We start from the raw sequence: 27,017 nt of genomic DNA on the forward strand, positions 1-27,017 counted from the left end.
GCCAGTTTAATCCCTGTTCAAATATTAAGGGAAAACAGGTACTTCATGGTGCAAATGGCAAACATAATAACAGGAATATGAAGGTGTCTTCACGACTTTCAAGGTTAACAGGTTCGTAGAACTGGTCTTTTCTGGGAGCTCCGTTCTGGTTGTAGTTCAGGACCAGACTGAGACAACACTCTCTGGGCTATCTAGCCTTTAGTATGGCTCTGACCGGAAGGGGTGGAGTCAATAGCCATCAGTGGGCGTCTTCTCACTGCTGCGGGTGAAAAAAGAGATGATACCATTAGTGACAGCACCCCCTCTAGCATCTGGGTGGTATCGCTTACTTTAGATAATCCCAGAGGGTGATCCTCTGACACCCATGTATGACAATATTTTCAACTTTAAAATAATGTATATAGGGTAGCAGTTTTATAATATGGTGTTTGAATTTCAGTAGTTGTTTATTGTCAGTCATGCAAAAAAGTATGGTTGAGGACATTTTTTATGAATATTTGGAATGTGTTCCTACGGCTTTAAATGCTGCTCTTTCTAGATTTACTTTTCATTTTGTTTTTCTGTTTTTTTTCTTTTTGTTGTTTAATTTCATCATTATTTCACTGTGCCCATTTTGTTTTCATTTGTTGGTGTTGACATTTTGTATGTAATTGGATGACAAACTTTCTGACTGATGAACCTTAGCTGTTAGGTTTGATGAACACATCTTTTTTTGTGATCAGTTGTTTGTTTGACAGTTTAGCAAATTAAGCAGAATGTTTTTAACAGAACTTGTTCTTTGTTTTCCATGTGCATATCTAGTAGGTGTGAAGTGAGAGTACAAAGAGAAAACTCATGTGAAATGTGGGGAACTTATAAATGCCAGAAAGACTTGGGATCAAACTTGTGTCACTGGAAGCAAGAGGCAGCAGGAATACCTATTATTCTGGGTACTAAACCTTTCTTATTTTTGTATTTTCTCTTTGCTTTTTTTGCCTTTTTGCTTAACTGTGGTTACTTACATACCTTAATCCAATCCTTACCCCCTGCCACAACACAACAGTTGACAAAAAGAGGAAATAAGGTGTTTCTAACTGAGGAAGGAATTTGCTGAAAAAATACAGCTGAGACTCCGCTAGACCGAAACTCAGCTGTCACACAGGTCACTTAGCCCCAGAATTAGGAAACTCTTCAATGCTGTCTGTTAGGTTTCAGGAAGTTCCCATCACGTGAGATCACAAACACAACCACACACACACACACACACAAACACAAAAAAAATGATGACTGGTAAAGTTAAAATCAGAAAGAAGCTTTCTTTTCGTGTTTGCATTTGGAAAGGAACTCTTTGCTCAGTATCTGTTTTATGCCAATAACTTAGCAGACTTTTGTATGTTACCTGTCTGGGTAGATGTCAGGTCCTGGTATTTAAAAATGAAAGTTCTTCTTCTACCTGTCTATTTTCAATACCCACTTTATCCAATGTGATGTCACATGAGGTCAGGGCCTATCTCAGCAGCACCACAAGCCAAGTAGGAAGGAACCCTGGATGGGTCACCAGTTCATCACACAGTACAGTCACACACAAAGGCTAACCTAACACAGCTTTGGAAAACAGAAACAAACTGAAGTAACTACCATACATATTGGCAGAACAAGTGGACAGTAAAGACAATAGTCAGCCTGGAATTCAAACCCAATCTTGTGGGGGTGTGAGGTGGTGCTGTCTTAAATTTTGACTGATTTTTCAACATATCAAGAAAGTCACAGTTTAGAAAATTATTCCTGTAGTTGGTATTTCAATATGGGCGGCATGCTTGTGCACTTGTTAGCTCCAGAGATTAGGATTTAAACCCTGTCCTGATCACTCTTTGTGTTGTCAGTTTACCAAGCTATACATTTCAGTGTTAATACTCAAATTATATTTATGAGCTCATCCAGTTGAATAAAGGTGCTGTTGATGCTACCCTGTTAAGTGTCAGTCTACTGAACGAGGGGGATCCTTCATTTTGTCTGTTGTTCTACTGGCCTATTCCACCATGTTATAAGTATAAGTTACAGTTAATGTGTTCTGTGAAATCAAATGTTCAAGGACGTGATAGGATTATGTACTATTTAAACCCACTTCAAATGCATTCACGCAATCTTTGAATTCAAAAAGGGTAAATCTGAGAAGATGGGTTTTACATCATAAATCAATTGTAATTGACTGAATCTGTAAACAACCAATCTTTTTATTTATTGATTCATCAAGGCAACTGTGCTGTTGTGCTGACAGCCTGAGGTAGACTTTGTAAATTTAGCAATATTTTGTTATTGATTTGCCATTTATCATATGTGACTGGTTACCCACCTGGCAAGGAGTTTCTATTGGCAAAAGTGACATAGGATAGATCAGGGTGCAGGTGTTTGCTTTAACCAATTTTTTAATTTAATTAGAAATCATTTATTTACTACTAAAGAAATATTTTTTTTGGGGCTTTAACTAATTTATTATTGTTCAGAATCCTTAATTGCCTATTTTAGTTTTAAACTGCTGCATTTAGGTTTGCTGCCTGTTTTCTTAACTAGCCATCAGTTAATAATGAAGTTCAAATGACAATAGGAACCAGCTTTCCAGATAATGTGCTTCGAATTAAACCTGAGTATGTGCATCTTGAAGTATCGGTGCTAATACAATGTTTTGAAATAAATGAGAGAGAAGAGAAGATGTACAAATCTGTTCCAGATCTCAAAACATATGGATAATGTTCTTAGAAAACAAAAAAATCTACAGTATAATAAAGATTTGCCTTGAAAAAATGAAAGCACTAAGAAACTGTACAATTAACTACAAAGTTTCATTACCTGCTAGGCCTGGCATCTAATTATGAAATTGGTTGGAATGAAAACCTGAGCCCACTGCGGGCCTCCAGGATTGGAGTTGAGTACCCCTGGGATAGAGACACAAATGGGGACATTTGAATATTTCAAAAGAAGAACCTCTCCAACTGCCAGTGTTAGTAAATAGTCAAGAACCAGCAGTATACCATATATGAAAATACACCCAAGGCTGTTACTCTTTGGGAACTGAATCGAAGGAAAAATCATGTTGGGCTGGCAAAAAGTAAGGAAACCTTTCACGAAGTGTCAGGTGCAGCAAACAGCTTTAATGCAGAACAGGTGTATCTTGGTGATACCGGTGGGGGATAATATGGGAGGAAGAAGTAAGCATGGTCTAGGTCTTAGATGTGCAGAGAAGCCTAGGGCCATCAGGAGAACTCTGGAGTTATGGTCCCAGGTCTTAGGCCATTTCTGGTATTTATGCTGTTAATGATAAAGATGCACAAAAGACCACTAAGAGGGACACAGACAAAGCCAGTCAAGTAGCATGAAGTCTCCTGCATATGCCAGTGGGAATTAAACTCTGCATGTGTGCTGTTTGCCTCAGCATGGCATTAGTAAGGAGCACCAGCATGAGTGTGAGAAAGAGATGGCTGCATAAGTGTATAGATTTATGGTGTCATTATTGTTACTTGTACATTGTACAATTAAATTATTCTTTGCATGAGCTAGTTAATGTGCAGAACACCTTGCCATTATTTGGTGCCAGGATGAGTAAGTATAACTAATTTACCTTGAAAAGTCTGTCTTCTTTACCTGAAATATTTCAGAATTCATTTGTGATTGCCAATGCACATTTATATAAAATATACATGAAGCTTAGAACAGGTATATTGAAAAAAGAGGTCTTCTATGAGTGCAATATTAACCTTATCTGTAATGGCACTACAATATACACATGTATTGCTCCCTCAGAATGAAAGGTGCAGGTTACCCAGTGTTTTATAGTGGAAATATATTTGTACTGTAATATAGTTGCTTTATAGCACCCCACATGTACAGCATTATCTGCACTTGGATAGCTGCTTTAAGCAAAGAGACTGCACAAGCAGACTAAATGGTTGTTGCCTGACATTAGTTACACCTGTGCCAATCACCAAAGCAGGTGACCGCACTGCTTTCTATTGGAGACATCCTTCCTCAGTTGTTAACCCCTGTGGGAATATGCCAGTCACCCACACTAGGTGCATTATTATTATTATTATTATTATTATTATGCATAATTAGGACATTATGCCTGGACCCAATCAAGCAATATGAAATCAATATTGCTATAACTCAAAATTAATGAAACACAGTAAAACTGATGATAGCAAAAGTAGGAAACATATTTTAAAAGAATCTAAAAATATTAGGAAACGTATTTGAAATGTTTTATTTAAAAAGTACTAATGGAAATATACAAATGATGGAAGATGAGTGTTATCAAGTCTGGGTGCGTGTCTACTTCAGATTTTTGTTCAGTTTGCAGGGGTCTTGCCACTTTCTTTAGGAATGCAGACACCTTGTCTTCTCTCCTGTTCTTCTTTCTTAATTGTTTGTTCCCCATTATATATGTAGCATACCTTTGACTAAAGCCTACTTTCTTCACATAGATTTAACAATAATTACGTGAATAATCTTAAAATTACTGTCATGTTTGCATGACATCAGTATTTTCTTTCTCAGACTTGTGTCCCTTCTAATTTGAATTACCCCAGGGTAATATACTCCAAAAATACGTCTAGAAATCTGTTTTTAAGATTCTAAAAAAGTTAAAACGAATACAGAGTTTAACTATATACCTAAAAGTCTACACTGCTATTGGTTTGAATATCTTTTGTTAGTCCGGGTGTTCTGGAAATTTAATCTATGTTAGTTTTTATGGCATTCCATTTGAGTGGTAAAACTACAGTTCATACAATGTATTGCCAAAAGTATTGGGCCATCCCTCCAAATCATTGAATTCAGGTGTTCCAATCACTTCCATGGCCACAGATGTATAACATCAAGCACCTAGGCATGCAGACTGCTTCTACAAACATTTGTAAAAGGATGCCACTTGATAGGATACCCTGATCGGATGCGACTTGTGTGATAAGTCCATTTGTGAAATTTCCTCGCTACTAAATATTCCACGATCCACTGTTAATGGTATTATAACAAAGTGGAAGCAATTGGGAACAACAGCAACTCAATTATTGCTGATGAAGCATATTGCTTAAGTGACATTTTGATGCTTCATTTTATGGTCTCGCTTGTTAAGGTTCTCCAACCTTAATTGCTTATTTCAATCTTAAACTGCTGCATTCAGTGTTTTAATTGCTCCTTATTAGCAATAAGATGTAAAACAGGGGTAGGCAATGTCGGTCCTGGTGAGCCGCAGTGGCTACAGGTTTTCATTCAACCCAATTGCTTAATTAGAAACCAATCATTGCCAATCTCAGACCTTATTTAATTTTATGGCTTGTTAGTCTGTGCAATGTAAGGCTTTTATATCATAGATGTTTTTCCTTTCCAAGGATATCATCCAAATGATTTGAAGCCTAAAACAGATCATTTTCAGTCTGTCACATTTTTCAATTAAGTGTTTTATTAAATCAAACCGTGCATGATGAACACACACAGATGTAATTGGAAAAAAGCTAGCTGGAGAACTGCTGGCTGCTTTGTCTTTTACATCTTATTGCTAATAAGGAGCAATTAAAACACTGAATGCAGCAGTTTAAGATTGAAACTGGGTTGGAACAAAAACCTGCACATACTGTGGCACTCCAGGACCGACGTTGCCTACCCCTGTGTTAGACCACGTAAAATCACAGAGCGGGGACAGCACATGCTGAGGCACACAGTGTGCAAAGGTCACCAGCTTTCTGCAGAGTCAATAGCTACAGACATACAAAAGCTCAAGAACAGTTCAGCGTAGAGAGGTTCATGCAATGGGTTTCCATGGCCAAGCTGCTGCATCCAAGCCTTTCATCAACAAGTGCATTGCAAAGCATCGGATGCAGACATGTAAAGCACACCATCACTGGACTCTAGAGCAATGGAGACGTGTCCTCTGGAGTGACAAATCACGGTACTCTGTCTGGCAATCTGATGGACGAGTCTGGCCAGGGGAACGGTACTTGCCTGACTGCATTGTGCCAAGTGTAAAGTTTGGTGGAGGGGGGATTATGGCGTGGGGTTGTTTTTCAGGGGTTGGTCTTGGCCCATTAGTTCCAGTGAAAGGAACTTAATGCTTCAGCATACAAAGCCATTTTCAACAATTTCATACTCCCAACTTCCTTCCTGTTCCAACATGACTGTGCACCAGTGCACAAAGCAAGGTCTATAAAGAAATGGATGAGCTAGTTTGGTATGGAGGAACTTGATTGGCCTACACAGAGCCCTCACCTCAACTCGACAGAACACCTTTGGGATGAATTAGAACAGAGACTGTGAGCCAGGCCTTCTCGTCCAACATCAGTGCCTGACCTTACAAATGCTCTCCTGGAAGAATGGTCAAAAATTCCCATAAACACACTCCTACACCTTGTGGAAAAGGGTGGGCCAACTCCATATTAAAGCCTATGTATTAAGAATGGGATGTGTGTGTAAAGGCAGGCATCCAAGATGGATGATTTATGGATGATAAATTAGACTGGACTGCCAATACTGATGCGCTGTGCAAGAAAGGACAAAGCCGGTTATACTTCCTTAGAAGGCTGGCGTCCTTCAACATCTGCAATAAGATGCTGCAGATGTTCTATCAAACAGTTGTGGCGAGCGCCCTCTTCTACACAGTGGTGTGCTGGGGAGGCAGCATTAAGAGGAAAGACGCCTCACGCCTGGACAAACTGGTGAGGAAGGCAGGCTCTATTGTTGGCATGGAGCTGGACAGTTTAACATCTGTGGCAGAGCGATGGGCGCTCAGCAGGCTCCTATCAATTATGGAGAATCCACTGCATCCACTAAATAATGTCATCTCCAGACAGAAGAGCAGCTTCAGTGACAGACTGCTGTCACTGTCCTGCTCCACAGACAGATTGAGGAGATCGTTCCTCCCCCAAACTATGCGACTCTTTAATTCCACCAGGGGGGGTAAACGTTAATATTTAACATTATACATAGTTATTGTCTGTTTTTTCACCTGTATTATTATCATTCTTTAATTTAATATTATTTATTGTATCAGTATGGGCGCTGCTGAAGAATGTCAATTTCCGATTGGGATTAATAAAGTATCTATCTATCTATCTATCTATCTATCTATCTATCTATCTATCTATCTATCTATCTATCTATCCCAATACTTTTAGCAATATAGTGTATTTGGATTTGTATTAAATATTTACAGTCTGATTTTCTGATTTATTTAATTCATACTGTAGATCAGTACTGTTAGTTTAGACATTTATTCTTCATATGGCATGTTTTCTATCACTATAATCCCAGTGTCATGAATGTGAGGTTTGGGAGTGTCTCTTGGGTGCTGGACTAAAGATGGAAGTGTGGAAGATTGAGGCATTACCCAGACACTAACTACATGTCCGTTTCTTAATTAAAAAGTGAAAGATTTTTGGAGAAGCCCCAATTGTCCAGACCCCGTCCAGTTCCAACAGTATATAAGGTAACGCACCATTAGATGACTGTTCAGTCTACCTGGTCTAAGCCTTGCTTGTTTTGTAACTGGTAGTCTGTGACCATTTGATGATTTTTTTTCTTTCTTTGTCTTTTGTACCTTTAGGATATGGGGCATCCCCTGTGACGATGCGGGTTCTGCTCCAGGCTCCCGTCTCCAATTTGGGAGGTCTTGAACCCGACACCATTGGTAATGTCACCAGATGAGCTGGACAAAATGAAGCAAGGGGATGGTGCAAAAAAAGTGCAAAAGTACTTTTCTTAAAAAACAGTCAAAACAAAGTGTTCAAATAAATAGTGCAGTCAAATGTTCATTAAATAAATAATCCATAAAAGGATAAAATCCAAATGTTTAAGACAGGGCTTTAACAAGATGTAAAACCTGTAGTAGTCATTGGGGCTACACCAGCCAGACACAGCTCCTTCCCAGTCTCTTCAGCTCACCTAAAGTTTGCTCAGCCTACGAGACTTCAGTCCCCGTCTTAGCTGCCTCCACCGGCATATGCTACACAGCTTGGGGTTGGTTGTCCTCCTGTCTTCCTTCTCGCACACGTGGTCGTCCCTCAGATCCCTAGGGCGGACTCCTCCTCGACCCACTCTCCCATCCATCCCCACACGATCCATCCCCTTGAGCTCAGATCACTCGCTCTATCCGGGACCCCCAATATTTCTGACCTTACTTTTACTAATCTGGTTGGCTCATCCATTCCCTTGTACTATCCCCAGTTCTGCTCTTTCGCTCTCCAGTCTTTTACTGTTCTCTTCCTCTCATTCCGACTTTATTAACACCTTATCACATCATGTTTATAAATAATCTTTAAAATGCATACCTCTACATATTCTCTTCTCTTTATATTAAGAGTTTATTTTCTTTCTCTAAACTGAGACACTTATTACAATTTACTTTATTGAAGTTGTTTTGAGTTTTATTTTGTTAATAAAAATTTATTTTGCAGCTGTTCATTATTTCATCATTATGAAGACTTTATAGCTTAAAATTCTCTTCTGAACTCTTTCAGAAGTTTCCACATTCTCTTTTTGGTTAGCGCAGTTGCAGAACTATCCTCCGATCACAGTGAGACTCTTTCATCATCCACAGTATCTTGTTCTCCATATTAGTTTAAAGGACTACTAGAGCACAACATGCATTTTTTCTAATGGACAGTTTTGATGAGGAACATTTTCAAAAATTTGTTCTTGCAATGCTGCTCATGTTGTAACTACCTGTTTATGTTCTTATTCAGTGATCTCATATTTTGTGATTTTCTTTAAAAATGAAAGATGCAATTTTTTATTCCAAAATGTTTCTGTGTGCAGGTTCAGTTCTCTATTTAGTTTTATTCTTCCTTTTTTCAGGCAATGGTAAACTTCAGAAGTCGGGGATTTCTTTTTTCTTTCGACTTCCTGACCTGTTCACATGGCAAACATCTGATGTCTTACAGTGAGATAGCCTCAGCAGGGGACTTTCTTTGCTTTTGTAATTCAATTTCTTTCACCTTCTACTTTCTTAAATAGAAATACTAACATTGTACAGAGAGGATGGTAGCAAGTTTATCCATTTTAGTGTATGTGTGTTTTTTTTAAATTATTGTGTCTGACAGTTTTAAAAGATACTGCTACTTATTAGGATCATAGTGTGAAATTCAGGCTATGGTAAGAAGGATAATATATAAAAGGGGAAAATTCAAGACAACTACTGGTCTACTGTGAATTGATAGTTGATAGCACATGAAACATCTACATGTCTATAAGAACTCTAATGGTTATATTCAAGAATATGTCTTGTTATTATATATGTCAAGTGCTACATTTACATCACATGATCATTCCTGCTCGTTTCTGCAGGTAAAAACATAAAACAGATTTTTTTACACCGGTATAAGTTGCAATATAAACTGCTTAAAAAAATTAAAGGGACACTTTGAAAACACATCAGATCTCAATGGGAAAAAAAATTTCTGCTGGGTATCTAAACTACGGAAGTTCTGGACCGCACAGTGAAAAAAAATTATGGGATAACCCTTATCTCGTACGTATGTGAAAATATCTCGTACGTACGGAATACTTTTATGTACGTAGAGATAATGTTAGATTAAAAAATTACAAAACTGCGCTTCGGGGCTACCTAATTACGCCTTTACCAAGGCTTTGGCGCTTCAGTTTGACGTCACTTCCAGCTCTTGTAGCGCAGTGATATCAAAAAGCAGACGGCTGGGCTTTTATTTATTAAAGGAGTATGGGATGGTTGGAGATGGGTTTAACAGGAGCTTGCAATACCTATGACGTACGCCAGGTAATGCCCACAATGTCAGTCACAAAATGCCCAACGCATTATGCCCGTTACACTATGGTTAAGATTAGGCTTGTGGGAGTGTAAGAGTTTAGGTATGTGCTTTATGTTTACAGGTATTCGTCTGCACACTCATACGGAGCACCCGAGGAGATATGGTGTTTTTTTTTCCTTCCTGAGAAACAATATGGTGCGTACAACTTACTATATCGTGCCCACCACTTACCATAGCCTAAGCACCAGGTACTTTAAGGTCGAACCGGCCAATACTGCGTGTGCGCTGCATACATTCAGATGGGCACCAAATACAATAGCGTGCTATTGTACATCATTTTCTGGAAACAGGACATATCACTGAACAGTTGGATGTTTTCCTCACACAGTTACAGTCCACATAAATGGATATTGGTAAGTTTATAAAAGCAGGCTATGCATTAAAGCCCAGATCGTTAAATCCGCAAAGCAGCACCACTAATCACTGCACTAATTTATAGTAAAAGGAAATGACATTGGTTAGCCATCTACTTACTAGCCCTCAGCTTCTTATTCGCACAAGTTACGAAAGGAATTCATATTTCACGTATTGAGTACATGTTACGTTTACGCAGTCCACTGCGGGCTTGCTAATTTAATGCACTGGTAAACCTGGCACACTCGATCGCTTATCTGCACCAAAGAACTGTGAGATTTAACGTGCGTCTAAAGAGTTAAATCCAAATCGGGCCATTTTAACTCCCACCGTTTTCAGACAAAACTTTTGTAAAAAGCCAAACTTGAATATCCTAGTCAAATCCACTGGCAAAGCTGGCACACTGGGTAATCCATTGCACTGTGCACAACGAACTGCGACCTTTAATGGCTAGGCTCCAGGTATCGCCAGGTATCGCCTCATGCTACCAGCAGTGACATTGGCCGTAGCCAAATGCAAAACTAGTGAAAAAACAGTCAGAAAAGACGAGGAGGGAAAATGTCAGTGGCCTTCACATGTTAAACCATTCCTGTTTTGGGGGTCATCTCATTGATGCCCCTCTAATGCACCTGTTGTTAATTTCATTAACATCAAAGCAGCTGAAACTGATTAACAACCCCCATCTACTACTTAACTGACTAGATCAATATCCCAGAAGTTTCATTGACTTGATGTTATACTCTGATTAAAAAGTGTTCCTTTAATTTTTTGAGCAGCATATTTTTTGGTTTTGCTTGCATTGGTAATTTGTTTTTTATTAGGTAGGAGAGGTATTTAGGGAACTTTGGTCTGTGTGTATATAATAGGTAATTCTGTTTAATCTGAAATAAATCCACAGAAGGAATAAAAAAGGCTAGTTGGATGTTAAGTTATATATCAAATTATGTGGAGTACATGTCAATGGAGGTTATGCTTAATTTATATATTGTACTAGTAAGACCATGACTGCAGTACTGGTTTTGGTCTCCTTACAGTTTTACAAAAAAGAGAGTCCAGAGAAAAACAACTAGGCTGATAGAGGGACTAAGAGGTATTTGGAGAGATTGAAGGAGCTGAACATTTTCAGTTTAAGCAAACAATGATTAAGAGTTAGCATAATTGAAATTTTTACTATTAGGAAAATAATTATTACAGTAGATCCCATCTATTACTGAAAAATCTATTCTGTAGCAAGGATATGGAAAAATGTTTGGAAATTTGATAAGGGCAGATTTTTCACAAATGTTAGAAAGTGCTTCCTTTCATAAAAACCCATAGGCACAGGGAATAAATTACCAGGTAGTGCATTGCAGAGTAGGACTTTAGCAATCTTCAGATCTTGATGTTATTTTCGACAATCTAGGTGAATAGGATGGATGAACTTGTCAGGCTGAATGGCCTGTTCTCATCTGTTCTTATGCTGTAATAAATCACAAGCAGACAAAAAGAAAACTGCTTTCAAGGAAAAGCTCAATTATTTTTGTAAATAATGAATATTGATGCCAAAGTAATTCATGCATTTGCGGTTGACCAGTGTTGATCATTACTCTCTAATCATTAAATCCCAAAACAATGGTTAGTGTGGGAAAAGTCATGACTTATAATTTGCAGCTTCAGTGTACTACACCATCCCAACCAATTCCTGTTGCCCTAAAACCTACTTGTGCCCTTTTTACATATTATTAAACCTTACTGAAGTTAATTAAAATTTTAAACAACAACGGCCACAAGGAATTCCTCAATAGGCTTTAACAGGCCCTGTTTTTAGACTGCCCCAGCCTTGACTCCTTAAGTATTCAAGAAGAAATTCCCCCTGAAAAAAAAAATCCTTGTAAGGGAAAAAAAAATATATAAAAATCTTGGGAAAGGCAATTCAGAAAGAGACCCCCTTCAAAGTAGGTATGGCATGCACTGTGTGTCAAAATATGATGTAAATACAATACATGAAAGAGAACACAAGTAATCCTCTTCACAGAGCTGGATGGCCAATCTGTCATTGGCACCACAGAAATACAATATCTGTCTATTATAAAAAAACTCTTGGGAAATCTTGGGAGGGAGACAAGATGTGATCTTCTCGCAAGACAATTTGATGTCCTGCGAGAGACATTTTAACATCACACGAGACAAGGCAGTGAGACAAAAGAACAGCTGCTGTATGGGCTTTTAAAAGATCAACGCGCAGTGCGACAAACAGAACACGCACCTCTGCAGCAGCAGCACAAAGCCAGCAGCTGATCTGTCCGCATCTGTTTAGCGAGTGTTCAGCTCCCACCCTTCACAACGTGAGCAGAAGAGACGCAAAGTGACAGGAGCGTAGAATGACTCGGGGGAGGGGGGGAGGTGAGCGAAGCGATCGAGACGTGATCATTTCAGAGAGACACTTTGACGCCACGCAAGACTAAACATTACAACCTTAGGAAGCAAAACCCGTGAGATGGTGACTTTTGCACGTCACGCCCTACTTACAAACAATTTAAAACAAGTTCACGGACATCTAACCTAGCAGTCATTGGAATGCTTTTGGCAGGAACACTTCATGTGCTCCCAGGTTTTAAAACAACGACAAGTAACAAGCGGAACACGCAGTTTGCCAGCAGCAGCATCAGCAGCAAGCCAGCAGATGATCTAACCGCATCTCCTTAGCGTGCATTCAGCCCCCCTTCGCAATGCGAGCGGCAGAGATGCGAAGTGGCAAAAGAACAGCTGCTGTACAGGCTTTTAAATGATCGATGCGCAGCACGACAAGCAGAGCATGCAGTTCACAAGCAGCAGCAGCAAGACAGCAGCTGTTCCGACCACATCTCCTTAGCGTGCATTCAGCTCCCCCTTCACAATGCAAGCAGCGTTATACGTCCCACAAGAAAGAGATTTAACAACGCCCGGGGCCACTGCACCACTCGGAGTTTTTATATCACTGTATCTGAGTGGGGAATCACAGCAGCAGCTGATCGGAAAGAGAATGATCGGTATACAGTTTCAAGCACACACTACCTCAACCACGGCAAAACGCGTCAAAGCCATTCCTGTACGGACCTCGCGTTTCAGAAACAGTTTCATCCCAAGAACTATAAACACACTCAATCAGTCCATCAAGTGCTCTTCGTAGAACTGTTTGTACTTATAAGTACAATTACCGGTACCCCACTGTAAACTTGCACTACAGTTATAATATTGCACAACCTGCACCACTTTATAAAGCGCGTATGATGACAATATAATTTTTAAGATGAAATGCAGCAAAATATGTTGCTTATAGTATACAGATAAAACTTTAACTTTATTTAAATAATCTATATTGTTAATAATTAAACATGTGAGGACACGGTGCAACAGCGCTAGCGAGCCGCTGGTGCTCTGTTCACGGATAGCTCCTGCCTTGCGCTGTATTATTGCTGGTGCTGATGCGACACTGGAAGGATAGACAGATAGAATAATTAAACATGTACTACGAAGATATTTCAATGTTCCTTAAAAGTTTTGAAGAATCAGCGTTCTAAGCTTACAGATGGCTTAACATCTATTACAGAGCTGATTGTGTGGCGATTGGGTATTTGGAGAAAGAAAAGTAAGGACAGGAATTGGAGGTTAGTACGTTTGAAAGAGACAGTGCTTCTGTAATAAATTATTTCATCGAAGGTCGCACATGGTGCAGCAAGCCTCTTGCGTGAGATATGAATAATCACTGCGCCACTGTGTTCCCATGTTTAATAACATGCTTTCATTCCTATCATCATGAAAAAGATATCACGTATACATCTCAGTATTTTAATTATTCAGAGAGCTGTAATATCACGAATGCAATGGATTCTGTATCCTGTCGGAGAAAGAGAAACAACGGAAGCACGTAGTGATTCACACACATAGGGCACATAGAAGATCAAATACAGAACAAAGCATTTAACATGCTACTTGAGAAACTAGTAAAATAAACGATTTTAAGATGAAGTTTATGATGTTCTACTTTAATGACAAAATAAACTGCGTGATTAAAGTGGAAATTTCGAGATTAAAGTTGACATTTTGTGCTTTTTTCCCACTGTGTGCCTATTTTTTTTTTTTCTCTGTACCCTAATAAGCTTTCATATGACACTCAGATGGTGGGCTACAAGTCGCCTTTTCACGCCGACTTTGATATGTGACTTCTTTTTTATTTCGGGCACTGTGCGACTTTGTAATCTTGAGCTTTCGAGTTTCTCCGACACTATGTCACTCGATCAACTTCCTTTTGTTGATTATACCACTGTTTAAACCAACAAATAGTACGTTTTTCCTTTGCCTCCACTTGGTATTCGCTGAAATTCTTATATTTTCCCCCGTGCTTTTCCCATTGTCTGTTCACATAAGGCTATTTATATCGATTTGCATATTCAAAGAGGCGTAATTCTGGGAGGAGTTGGGGCGGGACAGAAGGCACGTGCACGTGCATTACTTTTCACGCTGATCGGGATTTATGTAGTGGAAGAACGTGAAAGTTTGCGTGCGCACAGATTCTTGCATCTGGATTTTTCTGTGCGTACGCACATTCCCGCTTTTATGCTTACGCCATGTTATAGTGTGAGTTCTACGCACGGCGTTATACATGAGGACCTTGGAAACCGTGGCCAAAAAGCCACCTCCCCCTATTGGCCATTCTACAGCTGAGTCAATGCTGGGCCACCCAATCTGATGAAAGGACCCTCCTACCCAATGATTCCGGTGGCCCTTTATCTGAGCTGACTTATTCATAGGCAGGCAAACAACATGGCATTAGAAAACCATGGTAAAACCAAAAGAAGCCCATATTGATAAAGCGGCTAAATGTAAAGGATAACATTTTTTTTTAAAAGGAACAAGTTAACAGCTTAGGATGTGGCCATCTATTAGTGATGACTTTGAAATGTGTAACTACTAGATGCGCTATGCAGTCTGTTGAATATCGATTGAAGATGTTTTAATTTGCTCCTATTTATTAATATAATATTTATTGCAAAAGACCCACAAATAAATAAGTATTAAAATGGGATATTTTATGCAGGTGATGTCACTGATCCATTCTAGCTAGGTATTAAAACAGACATGCATTATAAAACCAACAAAGGTTCATCAGATCTTTGCTGTCCATGAAGAATTTTGCGGCATCAACTACATTTGTAAAAGAGTGTTTAGATGAGTCATAGTGGGCCCATGGAGACAGTCCACAGAAGTGATTATTAAGGCTGACAGGATAACAGGTCACATAAATATAGGTTGTGCTGGATATACATGTCAGGAGATTATGCTTGTCAATGCAATTGTGAGGCCTCATTTGGAGTATTGCATGGGGTTTGGCCTTTATATTATGTACTGTAGAAAAGTATGATGTAACATGTTCTTTGCAGGATAAGAAATCTTAATATGATGTCACCTGAAAAGTATCTTCTTTCCATAATTTTCATTGCTTTACTACATGGCAGGTTCAGTGGCCTCCTCTGTGTTTCCTGATGCTGAAGCTCCCCTGTTTGAACTTGTACAGTTTGCATGTATTATTGAAAACAGAAAGTTATTGGAGTGAAGCCTTCTAAAAGCACATCATTTAAAAGCGTACACCTCAGGCTGACTAATCTGAAACTCAGCATAAATCAAATTAAATTGTATAATCTGCCAATCAAAAAAAATTTTTTTTATTTTTTTCAAGCAGTTTGATTTATACAGTACCCTCAAATCGCGATGTATAAAACCTAAACTTGGCATAAAGCCACGCACATTTCCACGGTACCTCATACCTTGGCGTACGCAATTTCTCCGCTCAGTTTTGCAGACTGGCGGCACCCAGCGTCAAAGCAATGCTACTGTTCCTGTGTGGTCACCCTTTCTTTCTTAGACCCACATTCCTGACGCGGCTTTATAAATACACTGAAATTAACTGCATATTGTTTATTAGTGTAATGCATCTGATTGTAATTAACCTGCAGCAATATAATGGTCCAGGGAATAGCCATAGTATTCCAAATACCATAACTGCTTTAGTGTTGTTACGCTCACTTCATCTTCTTCTTCTTTCAACTGCTCCCGTTAAGGGTTGCCACAGCGGATCATCTTTTTCCATATTACTCTCACTGCACTTATATCACTGTATCTGAGTGGGGAATCACAGCAGCAGCTGATCGGAAAGAGAATGATCGGTATACAGTTTCAAGCACACACTACCTCAACCACGGCAAAATGCATCAAAGCCATTCCTGTACGGACCTCGCGTTTCAGAAACAGTTTCATCCCAAGAACTATAAACACACTCAATCAGTCCATCAAGTGCTCTTTGTAGAACTGTTTGTACTTATAAGTACAATTACCGGTACCCCACTGTAAACTTGCACTACAGTTATAATATTGCACAACCTGCACCTGTAACTACTAGATGCGCTATGCAGTCTGTTGAATATTGATTGAAGATGTTTTAATTTGCTCCTATTTATTAATATAATATTTATTGCAAAAGACCCACAAATAAATAAGTATTAAAATGGGATATTTTATGCAGGTGATGCCACTGATCCATTCTAGCTAGGTATTAAAACAGATATGCATTGTAAAACCAACAAAGGTTCATCAGATCTTTGCTGTCCATGAAGAATTTTGTGGCATCAACAACATTTGTAAAAGAGTGTTTAGATGAGTCATAGTGGGCCCATGGAGACAGTCCACAGAAGTGATTATTAAGGCTGACAGGATAACAGGTCACATAAATATAGGTTGTGCTGGATATACATGTCAGGAGATTATGCTTGTCAATGCAATTGTGAGGCCTTTATATTATGTACTGTAGAAAAGTATGATGTAACATGTTCTTTACAGGATAAGAAATCTTGATATGATGTCACCTGAAAAGTATCTTCTTTCCATAATTTTCATTGCTTTACTACATGGCAGGTTCAGTGGCCTCCTCTGTGTTTCCTGATGCTGAAGCTCCCCTGTTTGAACTTGTACAGTTTGCATGTATTATTGAAAACAGAAAGTTATTGGAGTGAAGCCTTCTAAAAGCACATCATTTAAAAGCGTACACCTCAGGCTGACTAATCTGAAACTCAACATAAATCAAATTAAATTGTATAATCTGCCAATCAAAAAAAATATTTTTTATTTTTTTCAAGCAGTTTGATTTATACAGTACAGCTTGGAGTTTTTTGAAAAGTTCAGTGTTTTGTGTTAACTTTATTTAAGCAGGTAAAAAGAAAAAGGATTTATTTAGCGTATGCTGAAAATTCTTATATGCAATTGCAACAATGCATTTATTTTTCTAAATTCCTTTATCAAGCAAATTGTAATGATTATTGTGAATGGTGGGCTCCAAGCACTTACAATGAAACCAAGACAAAGACATATAAATTATAGTAAAAGTTTTTTTACATTGGCAAATAATTTTAAATGAGGTGGCATGGTGGCACAGTTGTAGTGACGCTGTCTCCCAGTAAGGACACCAAGGTTCACGTCCCGGGTCCTCCTTACATATTCTCCCTGTATCTGCATGGGTTTCCTCCAGGTGCTCTGATTTCCTCCCACAGTCCAAAGACATGTAGGTTAAGTAAATTAGTGATTCTGAATTGGCCATAGTGTGTGGCTGGGGTGTGTGTGTGTATGTGTGTTCGCCCTGCGATGGAATGGCATCCTGTCCAGGGTTTGTTCCTGCCTTGTGCCCTATTCTACCTGGGATAGGCTCCAGCAGACTCCTGTGACCCTGTTCAGGACTAAAAGGGTTAGAAAATGGCTGACTGACTGAATTTGAAATGAAATCCAATCAACAGAAGGCCATTTAAGACTCTGTTAGCTTTATTTACTTTGCTAATGGAGTCAACTACACAATTTTTGTTACACTCTCTCTTTGGTCAAAGGTTTTTTTTTTTCCTGCCAAATTCCTTAAATTATTTGTTTTATTTGCCTCAAAAACTAAGTCTGCTAAGTGGTTGTACTGACATTTCTACATACTGTATTTGTCATATTAAAATAAATGAAATCATGTTCATGAAAAGAGTTGGTAGCTTTATTTCTTTTTTTTTCCACAGATGAAAAACCTTTGTGACGAGGTAAAAAATAAATAAATAGTGGCAAAGGTCAACAAGATTGTGAATCTGTAATTCATAAATAAACAAGATCTGTTCTGTTTCTTCCTTCGAAAAGGTAATTTTCCTTTAGGTTAAATTCAGGCAAATAACTAACACATTCCCTAGGCCTTAATTATAATTGTGTGTTTTGTGCTTCATTAATTGATGTGACAGTACCACAGCAATGGGAAGGTACCCATAACAAAAAGAAAGTAAACATTACATAAAAAATAACTTTCAAATAACAAAAAATGTTGAAAATGATAATTGAAGATTGTGTCTCTTATGTTGTGTTTTCTTTATGAATGTGATTAAAGCTCGTGTATGAGTGATAAGTATCTGGTTGCACATAATTAAAAGAAGAAGGTTAGATAAGTAATAAAGTTAATAGTTAAGTGTCATATTTAATTTTTTTTTTCAAATCTCAGATATTAACTTGGAACCACCCAGACAATCACACCAGCTCTAATTTGTAATGCTTGCACAGGGCAACAGCAGTTTTGAGAGAGAGAATGGAATTATGAGATGGCAGGAACAGATCAGAATTTAAATAATGATCACAATTATGAAGCCTTAATAATATGTTAAGATCAGGATGTGAAACCAAAATCTTGTTTTGATAATGAATCCAAAACCTGAATGACCAGGAAGTGTAAGAAGCTGACCCTTATGCTGTAATGAAGTAATGTCTAGCAACAGCATAACAGCCATTAATAAAGCTGTCCCAAAATGGTAGAAAGGTTTGGCTGAAGACACTGTAAGCTGTGGAGGTCCATGCTAGACAGGAAAAATGTGACCTCCCCACGACCTTGTTTAAGTCACATGGAGCCAGATAACCTTCCTTCAACCCTAATCTTAACCATTATCTAACCATGTGCATTTTTTGAGCCAGATAACCCCCCAACAAACCTAATCTTAACCATTGTGTAAGCAGGTGTATCACAGAATACCACGATTTACCACTGTCTAGCACGGACCTGTCTGTTGTGGACCTTCTCACCTTCCTCTGGACAGTGAAGGTGATGTGTTTCCTGTCTAGTGTAATGGAAATGGGAATGTGAAGGGGAAAAAAGATTACGACTGATGGGAAAACAAGAAGGCCAAAAGAAAAAGAAGTCTGCACTAGTAAATCTTTGAGAAGATCTTTTAAATAAGTGTGAATCAGATCATGGAATGCTTTGTAATTGAGACGCTTAAAATCAATACAGTACTTAACTGGAAGCCAGTGATATTTATGTGAATATGGTAATGTAACTTTGAGTCTTTGCACAATCAAATTTTGAACTGATTGCAGCTTGTTTATAAGTTTAGCCAGATACAGATACAGAGTAATTCTTGAAAAGAAAGCCTATAATGACAATTTAAAACTGTGCAGACTATTAAGTGCCATCATGGAGATGAATGACCAAAGAGGAGGGAGAACAAACTTTAGATGTTTTAATAGAATTATAAAGCTGGGCGTCATTTGAATAAAAATGAAACTGATTACCATGGTGATACATAATTGAACTAAGAAGATGAAGAAGGTAAGTGATAAAAAGCGAAGGTCTCAGTACTGGACCCTGTGGCACATTATGGGTAACAAGTGAATGGAGGAAACTACAGTTTTTCAGTTGAATAAATTGAAATATATTAGTTATGTAGTATTGAAGCTATGAATAAGCAGTACCATTTACATCCAAAAAAAGACAGCCTGTCCAATAATTTTTTGTAAGAATTAGTGGTAAATGATGAACTAACTTCAAGAAGAATAAGAATGCTTAGTAATCTGATGCTTTTCAATGCTACAGTGCCTAAAAAATATAACCCCTTGGAGGTTTTCACGTTTTACTGTTATACCACATCGAATCACAGTGGATTTAATTTGGCTTTTATGACACTGATCAACAGAAAAAGACTCTTTAATGCAAACTTGAAAATAGATCTGTACAAAGTGGTCTAAATTAATTACAGACACAAAACACAACATAATGGATTGCAGAAGTATTCAAGCATTTAGTAGATATACCTTTGGCAGCCATTCCAGCCTTGAGTCTGTGTGGACAGGTCTATCTATCAGCCTTGCACATCTGGATACTAACATTGTTCCCCTTTCTTCTTTGCAAAACTGCTCAAGCTCTGCCAGGTTGCATGGGGATCATGAGTGAACAGCTTTTGCCATGTCAAGCCACAATATTTGAATTGGATTGAGATCTGGACTCTGAGTTGGCCACTCCTGAACATTAACATTATTGTTTTCATGCCATTTCTATGTAGCTTTAGCTTCATGATTGGAGTCATTGTCTTGCTCTAAAATAAATCTCCTTTAAGCTGCAGACTGCACCAGACTTTCTCACCAGGACATCCCTGTATTTTGCAGCATTCATTTTACCCTCATAAGCCATGTGAGGCCTGCTGTGGAGAAGCACCTTAATAGCATAATGCTGCCACAACAGTACTGTAAGATAATAGTCCTCACAGGTGGCGCAGTGGTAGTGCTGCTGCTTTGCAGTAAGGAGACTGTGGAAGATTGTGGGTTCGCTTCCCGGTTCCTCCCTGTGTGGATAGCGCTTTGAGTACTGAGAAAAGTGCTATATAAATGTAATGAATTATTATTATAATATGCAGTGTTTGGCTGACATCAAACAAGTGGTTAATTAGATGGTCAGGAAGCTCCCTTTTGGACTCATCAGATCATAAAACCTATTTGCAGCTGATGAGTCTCCTGTGCACCTTCTGGAAAATGTCATGTCATGTGAGTTTCTTTTTTTTGTTTGTTTTTTTCTTTGCCTCTCTCCTATAAAGCTTTGACTGTTGAAGCACCTGTACAACAGTTGAATGCATCGTCTCTCCAGTCTTATCTACTGTGGCTTGTGACTCTTTTAGAGTTATCATAGGTCTCTTGGTGTCCTCCCTTACTAGTCTTCCTCTTGCACAATCTCCCAATTTTTGTGGACAGCCTGCTCAAGCAGATTTACATCTGTGCCATACTCTGTCCATTTCTTAATAACTGATTTAACTAAACTCCAAGGAATATTTAGCAACTTGGATATTTTCTTGTAACCAACCCTTGACTTATGCTTTTCAATCACCTTTTCAAGGAGTTGTTTGGAGTGTTCTTTTGTCTTTATTGTATAGTGTAGGCCATGATACTGACTCACCACATGTTGGACCTTCCAGATAAGGTGGATTTATACTACAATCAACTAAAACCACCACACAGGTGATCTTCATTGAACTAATTATGTGACTCATAAAACAAAATGGCTATTTCAATGATGATTTTGGGATAGCATTATTAAAGGGTTCAATACTTATGAGCTCAATCATTTTTTGTTTTATAATTGTAATTAATGTAGACCAGTTTACTGAGATATATTTTAACTTTCACATTCAAGAGTCTTTTTTTCTGCTAATCACTGTCAAAAAAGTCAAAATAAATCCACTGTGATTCAATACTGGGGAAAAGCACAGTAGCTGAATATAAAATGATTCAGTTCACCATTAAAATAATTACATGGTGTAGTCGAGTAAAGAAACTGCCAGTCACCACTGGTAAATGTAAGGGTGCCATCCTGGTCATCCCTGTTTAATTTCAACCAAAATATTTCATTTTTTCAAGTCAATAAAAATTAGGGCCGTTATGTGTGCCAGCAGAAAAGCTTCAAAACAAAATTGCTGTCAGGCTAGGTGACCGAAAGATAGTCTGGAAGGCACTCTGTCCTGTGTTGGGTTCAGTACAAGACTGAATACCTCCTCCCAACAGCAACAGGATGTGTAGCTTGTCTTCACTGGTTATCTTCTCTGTGCTGCAGTGGGAACAAGAGTGGAAAAATCTTGGCGTTAGTGCCCCCTTGCGACGCAGAGTATTATTACATACCTCTGATGAGCCCATAGAGTGGTGCACAAACGCACTAGCATGACAATGTTTTGGGGGAACATTAAATTACTAACTGGACCACAAGATATATATAATATGCTAAAACAGTAGTTTTACAGTAGTCTGAAAATTGCATCAGTACAACCAGGCTTGGAAACATACAAAATTCAAGTAGCCAGTGTCAGAAAATAATAGTCATTCTCTTGCAAATTTTGAGCTGATGTTTCAGTCAAACAAGTTCCTTCTCTTGAATTAATTTGTGGATAACTAAAGCTTTGTTATCGAGGAACTGACCATTAAGCAAAACTGTTTTTAATGTAGTTGTGTAATTTGCACATGAAACATCCTTTGCAAGTGGGTGAAGAGAAGTGACATTCATAAAATGACACATTGTGCGATTAGCATTCAAACTGAAGCTTCACCAAATAGTTTTAATATTACTGCTGGTAGTGTGATAGTGTTGTCCGGAACCACAATGAATATAAAGCAGAAGATAAGGAAAGCTGCAAGAGTTCACGGGTAGAATATTTCCAGAGCATTTTATCTGATGAAAGCTAAAAAAAGTATTAACTATAATCCAGCATACTGAAGCAAACCAGCCAATCAGATTCATTAGTATATTCACCGCAGCAATCATGCAGAAAAAAATCCTGCAAAGGAGACACTGAGAAGATAATTGGACGTATTCAAATACACAGATCTGATCATTTCAGTCACAATGCCAGCTCCCAATGGCAGTCTACACGCTGACTCCTAAAAGTAATATACTTTACATATATATTCTTCTAAATTGTCTTACAATATAAAAGACCAGGAGAAGCAAAACAAGAACAAAACTGCTAAAAAGCAGCAGCCAGATGTGCACAAATGAGGCCAGAAAAAAGCTGCGCAGATTCCACATTGCTCCTGTTCATTTGGTATAGTGATGTCAGCTGTATGAAGCGAGACAATGGCTACAGCAACTCTGTGAGCAGTGTGAGAAATGGTCGAATGCCACCAGAGTAAAGAATATGCAAAGCAATTAAAGCTTCAGTATTTGAGTTTACTGACACTGTTCCTTGAAAGCCAATACCTCATCCTAAACTCCCATTCTCTGCATGCAATGAATAGAATATACAAGCTGCAATGTCACCTGGTTATAGTTTACACAGACTATACTCTGTGAGCTCCTAAAATCCTACCATAGAAGCTCAACAACTTTGTAGATATTGAGAGGATCTGCCAATATGATGTAATAGAAACTCACAGCTTCTACTGGCATGGATAAAGAGGAAGATAGGGAATGACAACTGATGGTCCTCAAAATTAAGCAGAAAACACAGCGTGCTAAAGAAAATTAATCAAAACAATTGGTAGAAAAAATTGGTATTGCAAAGTGAAGAAAAGTTGTGATTTTTTTAAAAAGGGTCTGTTTAAGGCTTTATACGCTTTGTTTGTTTCTTTAAGTTCTCTCGTGTAGTTGAGCCATTTCTAAACATTCAGAAAACTGTATACTTATCCCATTTTCATACTAGAAATGGGTCTTTCAGTCCTCACTAGCAATGGGACCTATTCTAAACAACAACTGACTCAATTAACACACTGTATTACAGATTTAGCAAGAAAGTTCTATCTTAAAAGACTATACCATTGTGTATGGCTATGAAAGAAAATTATATTCTTTTCAAATTAAACACTTACTAAAGAGTTTAACTTAAAGCATTAACTTTCTAAGATTGGCTCTTACAACAGTTGACCCATATTTGGCCATTCCATAATGCTTAAAGAAGAATATATACTGTTAAACAAACCTTATTTAACTATTCAGCATTCTGGCCTTGCCCATGTAAATGTGGAAGCCATCTTTCAATTTAGTAGTGTTACTGCCAAAAATAATTTGCATAAGACACAAAAAATAAAAGCATATAAAAGTTAATTATTTATAATTCATGCTGCATCTAAACCAAGACAAAATAGCTAACAGAGAGGACCCATTTAATTGAGAGATGAGCCTAATTTAGTGGTTTAGTTGAATCCGGTGTGTACCTTTCTGCAGCTGCATTCTCTAAATAATAAGACAGAAAATAAGCACATTACCTAAATATTACTCTGAAAAACTGCAATTATATTTTACATTTTTAATAAAAAAGTAATGAGTCATTTTTCTTCCAAGACTTTAAGAATTAAGACATTGCATCACTATCTATGAGTGATTTCAACTTCTCCATTACTTCAAAATATAGGGAATGAACTTAATTTGTCATGAAAACCAATTGTCTGTACTCAGGGATGGTTCAAAAGGCAACAGGCTCCTGGATCTGACAAGACATTGGGCACCCATCTTCAAACTCCTGGCCAATTCCACAACCAACCTATGGACATGTTGAATAAAAGTACATTATCTAACTAAATAATGATATTTATTTGAACATACTATATAATTTACACAACAGTAATTTGTGTTGGGATTAATGTGCTTTATATTAAGAGCTGGCAATGGGTGAAAATGCATTCACCTACATAAAAACACAAGACATTTGTTATATCAGAGGAGACCATTCAGTCCATCAAGCCTGTTTGTTTAGCTAATAGCTAAGCCTTCCTAATATCTCATCCAGATACTTCTTAAAGGATGTCAAGGTTTCTGCTTCAACTACTGTATATGTGTTTTTAGTCTATTCCAGATTCCAATAACTCTTTGTGTAAAGAACTGCTTCTTGGTGCTAAAACACAAAAATAGTAAAACACCATGATAACACTATCACAAATATCACAATCACAATCTGCGCAAACTTATACTACCTCGCTAAAGCCCATCAAACAGTGCAACACTGGATTTTGCTGACTGTGCTTCATCTGCAAATACTCACAAGCTGTGCAGTAAGATGTACCTTTTGCGGAATTACTATTATGGTATAGCCATCCACAATAACTCTGTTTGTACTAGGACCTTTACTGTTTTCACTTTACATGCTTTCATTGGAAATTATCATTAGAAAACATAACATTAATTTTCACTCATATGCAGATGACACACAGTTATACCTTTCTTTTAAGCCAAATGATGTTTCTCCAATGCTGTCCTTACTTAGTTGTGTCACTGGATTAAATGAGTGCATGGATAAGAACTAATTGTCTCTGAGTACAGAAAAAACAGAAATATTCGTTATTGGAAGGAATGATGCAGACCAATGACACAGCAACACTTTGTTACTCTTTAACTCCACTAGAATCAACATTAGTTTTACTGAATCAGCATGCAATTTAGGTGTTATTTTTGACACTAGCATGTCATTTAAAACACACATAACAAAACTATCCAAAACATGTTTTTCCATCTTAAAAATATTGGTAGATTAATATGTTTTCTAAATATGCAAGGTACTAAGAAATTAATTCATAGTACTGCAATGTATTATTCATTGGCTGTTGAAATCATTCTTTATGCAGCTTTCAGGTAATTCAAAATGCTGCTTCAAGAATTATTCCACAAACCAGAACATACCGTGCATCCGGAAAGTATTCACAGCGCATCACTTTTTCCACATTTTGTTATGTTACAGCCTTATTCCAAAATGGATTAAATTAATTTTTTTCCTCAGAATTCTACACACAACACCCCATAATGACAATGTGAAAAAAGTTTATTTGAGGTTTCTGTAGAGAAAAGCCAAGCAAAGATGAACTGTCGTTCCAGTCTGAGGTCAAGAGCGCTCTGGAGCAGGTTTTCATCCAGGATGTCTCTGTACATTGCTGCAGTCATCTTTCCCTTTATCCTGACTAGTCTCCCAGTCCCTCTTTCCACATCTGTTACTAATTTGGGTGTTAGAATGGACTCCCAACTTACTTTTGACACCCACATCAAATATCTCTGTAAGTCATCTTTTTACCATCTCAAGAACATCGCCAAACTCCGCCCATTACTCACCCTGGCAGATGCAGAGAAGCTCGTCCATGCCTTTGTCTCTTCCAGGCTGGATTACTGTAATGCACTCCTCATTGGGATTCCTGGCAAGAGTATCCAGAGACTCCAGTATATTCAGAACAGCACTGCCAGGATCCTGATGAGGGTGCGAAAGTATGATCACATCACCCCAATCCTGAAAACCCTTCACTGGCTCCCTGTTTCATTCAGAATAGAGTACAAGGTCTCCCTTCTTACCCATCAGTGCATTTATGGACATGCCCCTCTTTATCTACAGGAACTCCTTACCCCCCATAACTCCTTACGTTCCCTCCGCTCTGTACTCACTAACACTCTTCAAGTCCCCAGAACTAAGCTCAGCAGCATGGGTGACAGGGCGTTTTCATTGGTGGCGCCGAGGCTGTGGAATGCCCTCCCTGATTACCTGAGAGCCCCACAGTCGACTGAGGCCTTTAAGCGAAACCTAAAAACTCATCTTTTTAGAAAGTCATTTTGTTAAAGTATTTTATAGACTCTTCTGTTCTTTTTTATTTTATTATTCTATTTTTACTCTGTAGCACTTTGGGATTGCTAAAATATAAAGTGCAATATAAATAAAATTTATTATTATTATTATTATTACTGTAAGGATGGTATTGGCCTGGTGATGACCAGTGCCTGGTTTCCTCCAAACGTGACGCCTGGCATTCACACCAAAGAGTTCAATCTTTGTCTCATTAGACCAGAGAATTTTCTTTCTCATGGTCTGAGAGTCCTTCAGGTGCCTTTTGGCAAACTCCAAGCAGGCTGCCATGTGCCTTTTACTAAGGAGTGGCTTCCGTCTGGCCACTCTACCATACAGGCCTGATTGGTGGATTGCTGCAGAGATGGTTATCCTTCTGGAAGGTTCTCTTCTCTCCACAGAGGACCTCTGGAGCTCTGACAGAGTGACCATCGGGTTCTTGGTCACCTCCCTGACTAAGGCCCTTCTCCCCCGATCGCTCAGTTTAGATGGC

This window comes from Erpetoichthys calabaricus, chromosome 1 (genome assembly GCF_900747795.2).
Source record: "Erpetoichthys calabaricus chromosome 1, fErpCal1.3, whole genome shotgun sequence".
Taxonomy (NCBI): Eukaryota; Metazoa; Chordata; class Cladistia; order Polypteriformes; family Polypteridae; genus Erpetoichthys; species Erpetoichthys calabaricus.